Source organism: Oryx dammah, unplaced genomic scaffold, assembly GCF_014754425.2.
Source record: "Oryx dammah isolate SB20612 unplaced genomic scaffold, SCBI_Odam_1.1 HiC_scaffold_25, whole genome shotgun sequence".
NCBI lineage: Eukaryota > Metazoa > Chordata > Mammalia > Artiodactyla > Bovidae > Oryx > Oryx dammah.
Window position 1 is genome coordinate 82,813,631 of NW_024070209.1, and position 9,879 is coordinate 82,823,509.

Sequence of the window (9,879 nt, forward strand, 5' to 3'; positions counted from 1 at the left end):
ATAGGCAACTTCTGGGGCTTCCACAGACAATCCTCAGGGGTTGTATTTGAACATTTGCATTGCTAATCTGCTTCCTGGGGGCTTCTGATACAGGAGACTGGAGGATGGAACTCTTATTTTCCTTTCCAAGCTGCTTTCTCCATTTGATGCATAGCACTGAACGTGAGATTAAATTAGGTCGAAATATGGTCTGAGGCAAGTTGTGACTGGCCTTGTTTTCCATGCTAGCTAACAGGCTTTACTTAATAGGAATAGGTAGTTAAAGTAAAATACTAAACTTGACTTCCAGAAAAATAACCCTGAAATATAGCAGTGAGAAGACTGATTTCCATAATCCAGAATTGGTTCTCAGTGACTATTTCTCATTTTTTCATATTACTGCAAAATCATTTGGTAGGAAAGAAACGTGGGCTTCCCAGATGGCTCAGTGGTGAAGAACCTGTCTGCCAACACCAGAGGAGAGGCAGGTTCGATGCCTGGGTCGGGAAGATCTAGAGAAGGTAATGGGAACTTACTGCAGTACTCTTGCCTGGAGAATCCCGTGGACAGAGGAGCTTGGTGGGCTACAGTCTGTGGGGTCTCAAAGAGTTGGATATTACTTAGGCATTAAACAGCAATGACAAGGAAAGAGATATATAAATTCCTCTCCACACTGTCTCCCTCTTAGGCATCTCTTTCTCTCTCCACGAAGAGAAAGTCTTGGACTGGGCTTTTTCCTTTCTCTTCATGTTTGCCCCTTTCCACATGTAGAGAAGTAACTATTCTGATTCCTGTAATACGCCCTTGTTTATAGTGCAGCGGTTCTGTATTGGGTTGTGTATTAGAATCACCTGGAGGGCCTGTGAAATGGAAATTCTAGCCCCCACCTCTGGGGATTTCTGATTGGTGGGTCTGGGCCCAATAAGCTTGTGTTTCCAAGTTCCTAGGTGATGCCAATGCTGCTCCACCAAGTCTCAGGCTGGGAACCACTGCTTTAGGTCCACAGTCTCTTCTCTGGAAGCCTCAGGAAACAGTAAGTATTTTCTTTTTCCCCTTTGAGTTTTAAAAACAATAACCTCATGCAACAGGAAAGAAGAGGATCAGGGGTTGGGGCTACCATCCCTTTGGTCTGTAGCTGAGGAAAGGGGCCTCTGCTCAGGGCTGGGGGAGGAAAGGCTCAGCTCCAAAACTTGGAAATGGGGGTCCCTCACTCTTTGGCCTGTGCTTGAGGGTGAGGGAGCAAGGCAACCCCAAGGATTCTAGTCTTTGCTTCTGGGGCCCAAGAAAAGGTATAGTGGAAGGCCAAGGCTGTCTGGGGGAGGCTGGCTCTTCTGGGCTGGCTGAAGAAGACTGGCTCTTCTCAGGCTTGTTCTAGAATAAGGGAAAGGAGGCTCAGACCATCCTGTTGGCCCAAATCATGGCCCCTGAGCCCTGCATTCAGCTGCCAGGCCAGTGTCTTCCAGGTGGTGGACTCAAGTGGGTGAGCCGTTTTCTTTTTCAGTGAGTTAAAGTCATCTCTGCTGGTCGTCGTTCCATTTTGAGGAGGCCCCTGCTCCACCTTTTCAGTCTAGGATGCCTTGTGTATGTTAACATGGGAGTCTTAGTGGGTTTAACTGCTTCACTTAGGTCTAGTTAGACTGAGAGGCTTGTGTTGGGGCCTAGGCCCAAGTAGAAGCTCTAGTCTGTTTACTGTTTATACTTCTATTCACGAGATTTCAGACAGGAAAACAGTGTGAGGGGCAAGTCATAGGAATGGAGCGGCAAACATTTCCTCATACTCTGTGCCATGCAAAAAGAAAGTTAACTTTCTGGAGAATCCGAGTCCTTACTCATGTGAGCTGCTAGGCCAAGCGTTGGCCTAGAAAGCTGGAGCAGTTGTGTATGGTATTGCCGTGACAGGCTGATATTATATTACTGAACATATCATCAGTGAACAAATAAAAAGGAAGATTTCCACAACTTGGTGGACAGAGGCAGAAAGGCTATATTAGATGAAAAAACCTTGAGAATATCCTGAATGTCTGAAGCAGACTGTTTTCAGGTGTGAAGTTTGGTCAGTTATATTAGAGCAGAATTGGATTTTTAAAAAGTATGTTTTCATCTACCAATCCCAAACTCCTAGTCTATCCCATTTACTCCCTGCACCCTTGGCAACCATAAGTCATGTCTATGAATCTGCCTATGTTTTGTATATAGAATCATTTGTGCCATATTTTAGATTCCACATTTAAGTGATACCATGTGGTATTTGTCTTTCTCAAAAAAAAAGAAAAAAAATGCATGTTTTTATTGTCAGTTCAGAGACAGACGAGCAGTAGAAAAGTGAAAAAAAAAAAAAAAACTGAAGGAGGATGTGCCCATTGAAATGGGGAAAGAGAGGAATTTTCTTAACCAGAAACTGAACTCAAAATCTGAGAACACGGATATGAGTGGGAGAGGGAGGTGCACCATGTTTAATTGCTTTTAGAGGAAGAACTGAGAATGAAGGGGATGATTTAGTGGTTACTAGACCAGAGACCGGATTTCTCCCCTAAGTTTTAGCCACATTAATCAGCACATTCTTAGAGTGAGCCAGGATGGTTCCCAGAGAAAGACTGTCTGGAGGACATTATTGAGAGACCTCCTCTTAGCAGCAGCTGGGGGAGGTGGGGAGAAGTGGCCTGTCAATCCTAAGGGGATATGGAAACCACCCCAACACCTGGGACAGATGCGTGAAGAGGGTACAAGAGATTCATGCAGTTTTCTAAGGGAATGTCAGCATAACATATTTACTGGGTTTTTAAGATACAGCGCCAAGTGAGAACGGGTGTGCTACATCCTACAAGGAGAACACAGCTAGGACATTCAGGGAGTAGAGAGATTTAGGACAGATAACATCCTAAATTTCAGCTGTAAAGGTCAACATGATTGAAATGAGATCCCCTGGGTGGCGGGTCACATTTATTTTTGGCCAACCTGAACTGACTGCATTTTTATCTCTCAGGCTGGGGACAAAATGAAATCCTCTGAAGGTGTTGAGTGCTTAGCCCAAGAGCAAAGTGAAAGGAAGGCAAGCCTGGTTTTCCCGTGAGCAGGGCTAGCCCCGCATCTGGTTTAGAAGAAAGAGAAGTAACTTAGAAAGTAGGTTAGAACATTTTAAATTTCACTTGGCCTGCTGAGAAGGAGGAGGAGGAAAAAGAGAAGAACCGGAACACACAGAGACCTAGCCTTTGTGATAGAAAAATGAGGAAAGAAATTTCACTGCTAGGGAAATAGAATAGGTGAGCCAAGATCTGGACAATGGAGAGGTTGAGAGAGAGGAAGATTTGCTGGGGAAGCATGTGGTCTAAGGCGTATTGATTCTTACTAGTCCCCAGAGACACACATGCTTTTGGAAATACATGAATTTGCTGAAGGTAATTTTAAACTGAGACAAACATGGAAAACCGAGGACTGTCCTTAAGGGAGAGGCTTCCTAAGCCTGTGTAATGCAAGAACAAGAGGTAGAAGCCATAGCCAGTCATACACAGAGATAAATATACCTTAGTGTCTTGCTGGGGTTGGATAACATCACGGGGGAAGCAAGGTGGTGAGGTCGGTTTGGTGAGCTTCATGTGAGAAACATGATAAATATGAGGAAACCTCCTAAGAGCCCATGAATAGAAACTGTACGCTGAATGCTGCAGGTGAGGCCTGAACCTACAGTTCCGAACAGAGGTGGCATTTCAGAGGGCCGGATAACCTAGGAGAGTGTCTCTGCAAGTGCAATTGTCTAAATCTGAGAAGAAGCTGTATGATAGACGGATTCTCCCCCTGCACACCCCTACCCATAAATCATAAGGTCACAGTTGGCCTCTCAATAAAAGATTGATAATATAAGGATTAGGATGTGGACATCTTACTGGAGTTGGGGAGAGGTGTTATTCTACTAAACACGGGGAGCAAGGATCTTCAAATTCCGTCCTCTAAACTTCATAAGGCAGAGAGATTTTCAGCTTATTTCTTCTCTCGGAAAGTAATGGGGAAAGTGAAAATGAAAGTGAAGTCTCTCAGTTGTGTCTGACTCTTTGCTACCCCATAGACTGTAGCCTACCAGGCTCCTCTGTCCATGGGATTTTCCAGGCAATAGTACTGGAGTGGATTGCCATTTCCTTCTCCAGGGGATCTTCCCAACCTAGGGCCATTGTAGACAGATGCTTTACCATCTGAGCCACCAGGGAAGTTCAAGTAATGGGGACTACACATTCAAATTTGAGGCATTTTTTTATGCTACTATTCATTGTTTATCCTCATAGGTGATATTTGGATGATACACTGCTGAATGAGAAAAGGGGAAGAAATGATGGCCTAGGACGCAAACTGTGATGCTAATTTAACTAATGTCCTGACTCTTCCTGGGGACTTATGGGGACAAGAGCTGCACTGCCCATGTTGTAGGAGTGGCCCGGGCTTGCAGTCAGAATCCAGACCCTGCAATGAACTGATGATCGATCACAGCCCTCCTGGCTTACAGGGTCTTGGCCTTTGGACCCAATGGATTAAGAGGCAATAAAAGTTAGGGAGAAGAGGAAGACACAGTTAACCTTTTCTTCCAGTGTCAAGAAAGACTCTGTTCTCTTCCCCAGGAGGGGGATTACTGCAGTGAGCCATTTCAGATTTTCTCTCTAGCAGTTTTCTTGAGTTTCTACTCATCTGATTCCTGAGAGTCATTCTTTTCTCTCTCTCTCTCTCTCTGCTTGTCTCAAGGTTCCATAATTCCCTTCTGTTTCCTGTATCAATGTAATAAAACTCCACTGACCTTTTGTCCCAGTACAGCTTCTTAGTTTGTGACCAGATGAGAGAATCTGATAAAGCCTCCCCGTAGGTCCCATTAGCATGAAGAGGGATGGGGGTGAGGGAGTCACATTGGTCCTCAGACCCAAGAAGTAGTCTCGAAACCAACTCTTTTCAGAAACCCTATGTTGGTGGTTCCTATACAGTTTCTAAGTTTCACAAAGTTGTTACCTTGATCCCCACTGACTTTTAATTCTTTGAAATTGCATTCAGAGGTTAAACCCAGTAGGATTGGGTGCTGTGCTAAATCACTTTAGTCATGTCCGACTCTTTGTGACCCCATGGACTGTAGCCCACCAGGCTCCTCTGTCCAGGGATCATCCAGGCAAGAATACTGGAGTGGGTGACCATTTCCTTCTCCAGGGGATCTTCCCCACCCAGGGATCGAAACTGTGTCTCTTATGTCTCTTGCACTGGCAGGCAAGGTTCTTTATCACAGTGCCACCTGATTGGGGGTGGGGGGTGGGGGAGTCCTCAAACCTACAACATATCTAGGTTGGAAATAGAGATCCTTGAAAGCAGAAGCAAAAAGATGTTAAAACACTGCTCTTGTTCTACCAGAGCTGTGATCTAAATTAATACCCACAGCTTTGTAAACACATATGCATGTTCATGGAATCTTCACCCACAAGGCTGTGATCTTCATCATTACCATCTTCATTAAAAGCAGATAGCAGCAACGTGTTGCCTACACATTTAGATAATGTTTAAATAATTCCTGGAAAAACAGCCCAGCAACCTAATCTATTCTTTAAGGAGCTTCAGTGGGAACTGGAGGGGGAAGGGGTTTTTATTTAGTACACAGTGGCTCCAAGAGATTAATTTATGGCCTAGGAAGATGAAGTATTGAAACTGTAAAAACATAAAACCCAAAAGATACTAAAATCTCATCAATATCATTGGGATAAATTTTTGAGCTGTACCATTTTTACTTGATTTTTTTCCCATTAGAAAAGTATTTGGTTTCTTATAGATTTGGAAAACATAGAAAAGCAAATAACACATGCATTCAAATGTGTCCCATTTCTACCCAGGAATCATTGTTATTTAGGATTGTGGTGACTGTGCTTTCATTATATACAGCCTAGCCCTTCCACTCTGGGGCTATCCTTGAACTTCTATGTAAACACTTTGGGACCATCCTTGAACACTCCTATATAAACACTATGTAAAGACTCTAGGATTCCCTGGTGGCTCAGACAGTAAAGAGTCTGCCTGCAATGTGGGAGACCCAGGTTCTATCCCAGGGTTGGGAAGATTCCCTGGAGAAGGAAATGGCAACCCACTCCAGTATTCTCACCTGGAAAATCCCACGGATGGAGGAGCCTGTCAGGCTACAGTCCATGGGAGTGTCACAAAGAGTCAGACACGACTGAGCAACTTCACTTTCAAACACTCTGGGCCTCTCAGAACAGCTCCCAGAACCTTCTGTTTTGGTGTCTGTCCCTGGTTATGCTCCCTGCATCAGCCAAACTTTGTGTTCTGCTTCTCCGGTGACAAAGCAAATCTCAGTTTTCTGGAACACTTGTTATACTTTGTTTGCATCCCAGCCCCAGAACCTTGAAGGCAGGAACCCTTCTGTGCTCTGCAGGCAGATACTGAGGAGGGGGAGGATCGACCCTGTTGGTCAGCTGAGAATTTGTTATTTTTTGAATGCAGCATATTTTTCAGCTAGTTTTCCCCCTGATAACACAAGATGCCTTGAAATCTGTATCATTTATTTTTGCTTTTAGAGACAAAAGATCATTTGAAATAGCCTACGCTTATATCCTCTGTAGACAAATCTCAAAATCAGAATAAACTGATCTTCCCCACATCGTTATTTTTCTTCTTTACTATATGTTAAAAAAATGAGCAGAAAGTTTTTTTACATACTATTTTAGGGCTCAAACACCAAAAAAAAAAAAAAGTTAGCTGCTACAACAACTCAATTTTAAAATGGTATTACAATTCTAAAATGAAATACATCTTTCAAACTTTTGGCCATCTAATAGCCAGTTTTGTTTTTTTCCAGTTGGCTTCTTTACTAGTTGTTCAGTCTCCTCCTTTAGAATAGTTGTAAAAACTATTTACCATAAGCTGTGGCTATTACTGGGATAAAGTATTTTCCTGGACAAACAAAAATATTTTTGTGTAGTGATTATTTTCAGGGGCATTTATTTGATTTCTTCAGGAACTCTGTGGTGCAAATGAACCAGGGTGTTTTTTCTATTGTGTGAGGAGGAAACTGATTCACAGAATGTTTCATAACTTGATTTTCTTTTTTTGTGGAGTATCTCAGACTTCTAATAGCACACATAAGCCCTTGACTTACACCGGTGAGTGGTCACTGCAGTGACCTCAAGGCCACACAGCTCATGAATGGCAGGCCTGAGACCAACCATCCTGTATCCAGGTCCATCACTCTTGGCAACTTACATCCCTTTCTATCCAACAGAACTACAGTCATTTCTATTTAGGTGACTTAAGAAACATAAGAGACCCTTGACTAGACAGCTTTTGCTGTACTGAAAATTCTCATGTTTGAAAAGCTTTATACCAGTGTTGGTGCTTCACGACTGTGTCTAAACACATCAGTCCCTCAGCAAAGAGCATGCTGGGAGGATGGAGGGAAAAATGAGCACCATGATGTCTTCCCAGTTCTGGAGGTTCCTCTGGAATGCAGTTTCCTAGAGCTTGTTATTAATTCATCCAACAAATATTTATTAAGCACTTTCTGTGGTTCAGAGCCTGCTCTAGTTCAGGAGATAAAGCAGTGAATAAAAGAGACAAATAGACCTTCTTCCTGGAGCTCACATTTTTATAATTGTCTTGGGATTTTATTTTTGTTTATATTGCTGTTAAAGCCTGCTTTAGCACCGCGTATCTGAATGTGATCAGTATGACTGATAATTTTCATGGCAGGACAATCCTTATTGTTTACTGGCTGCTTACATGCCAGGCACCATGCTAAGCGAGTCACGCCTTATCTCAATGTAATCCTTGTAACTCCTTGTGTCTCAGGCTGGCATTGTAATTTTCACTCTATAAAATTAGTACATAGTAGGTCCAGGATTTTCACATAGGTCTGACTCCTAAACCTTTACCACTCTCCACACTGGCTTCTGTTAAGAATTGTTGTCTTAGATTGAAGATCCAAGCTACTAGTTCAGAGTGAAAATTGAAATTGCTTTTTGTTTTATTATCAGATAAATTCAAAATAAATTAGCCTTCAAATCAGATGGAAAGATACATTCATCCTTTAAGTCCTGTTGTGAGGAGGTGAATTACAAATGTAAACTTCAGGGCAGAGGATGTGTGTTTCATCACTTTTCTAGCTTATCAGGTATGTTTCTTTTAAAAATACATTTATTTTAGGCTGCTGAGTCTTTGTTGCTGTGCACCAGCTTTCTCTAGTTGCAGAGATCAGGGGCTACTCTCCAGTTGCAGCATGCGAGCTTCTGGTTCTAGTGGCTTCTCTCATTATGGAACAAGGGCTCCATGGTGCACAGGCTTCAGCTGTTGCGGGGCATGAGCTTAGTAGCTGTGCCACATGGGGTTAACTGCTCCATTGGCATGTGGGATCATCCCTGGACCAGGGATCAACATGGTGTCCCCCGCATTGCAAGACAGATTCATAACCACTGGACCACCAGGGAAGCCTTTATCATGTAAGTTTCTGCTACTGTTGAAAACGGTACAAGGTCAAGAATACACGGTAGACCATATTGCATAAGTTAAAATTATTGCCTATAATTATTTTTGACTTTATCTTTGTTGAAAAATACACATTGTAACCTAAGCTTATATTAAAAACATTAATTTATGCTGAGGCAAGTGAATTAGTAGAGGCTGACAGATCTGTGTATGACATTTGCATCTCTTCCCCAACCCAGGTCTTTGATCATCTGTATAACCTCTGACTCAAATTTTTCTTATGAAATGTTTGCCTGCTTTAATATCTGTTACTATTAACTGTTAACTGGGTCCTGTCATTGTGATTTCAACCATGAATTCAGCATAGCTGTGCGTTCTAGGATTAGAGGCAGTTTAGATTGCCACAGATGTATAAACAAGCATAATGTAGTGGGGGGAAATTAATGAAGAGTATCACGTGATATTGATAGTGCTATTTATTGTGACAGCATCATATGGCAGGTACTCCTGGATAGTAGTTTATGTACATTATCTCATTCAGTCTTTACAGCAGCCCAGTCTAAGACATAATTGATGCTAAGAAGTTAAAACTTGCATGGGGTTGTACTGCTTAAAGATATTCAGTCAGGATTGCTGCTGCTGCTGTTAAGTCGCTTCAGTTGTGTCCGACTCTGTGCGACCCCATGGACAGCAGCCCACCAGGCTCCTCTGTCCCTGGGATTCTCCATGCAAGAATACTGGAGTGGGTTGCCATTTCCTTCTCCAATGCATGCATGCATGCTAAGTCACTTCAGTTGTGTCCGACTCTGTGTGACCCTATGGACAGCAGCCCACCAGCTCCTCTGTCCCTGGGATTCTCCATGCAAGAATACTGGAGTGGGTTGCCATTTCCTTGTCCATCAGTCAGGATTGGACTCCAGGTAATTTAACTCTTCTCCACTATGTGATGGTGTCATGAAAATTCAGAAGTAGGAGAAATTAAGGCAGACTAGAGAGACAGACAGGAAGGTTTCATGGAGGCAATTTCTATACACTTAAGTAAAACTTAAGTGTATTCAGTTCAGTTCAGTTCAGTCGCTCAGTCGTGTCTGACTTTTTGTGACCCCATGAATTGCAGCACGCCAGGCCTCCCTGTCCATCACCAACTCTGGGAGTTCACCCAGACTCATGTCCATCGAGTCAGTGATGCCATCCAGCCATCTCATCCTCTGTCGTCCCCTTCTCCTCCTGCCCCCAATCCTTCCCAGCATCAGAGTCTTTTCCAATGAGTCAACTCTTCGCATAGGTGGCCAAAGTACTGGAGTTTCGGCTTCAGCATCATTCCTTCCAAAGAAATCTCAGGGCTGATCTCCTTCAGAATGGACTGGCTGGATCTCCAGGCAGTCCAAGGGACTCTCAAGAGTCTTCTCCAACACCACAGTTCAAAAGCATCAATTCTTTGGCGCTCAGCCT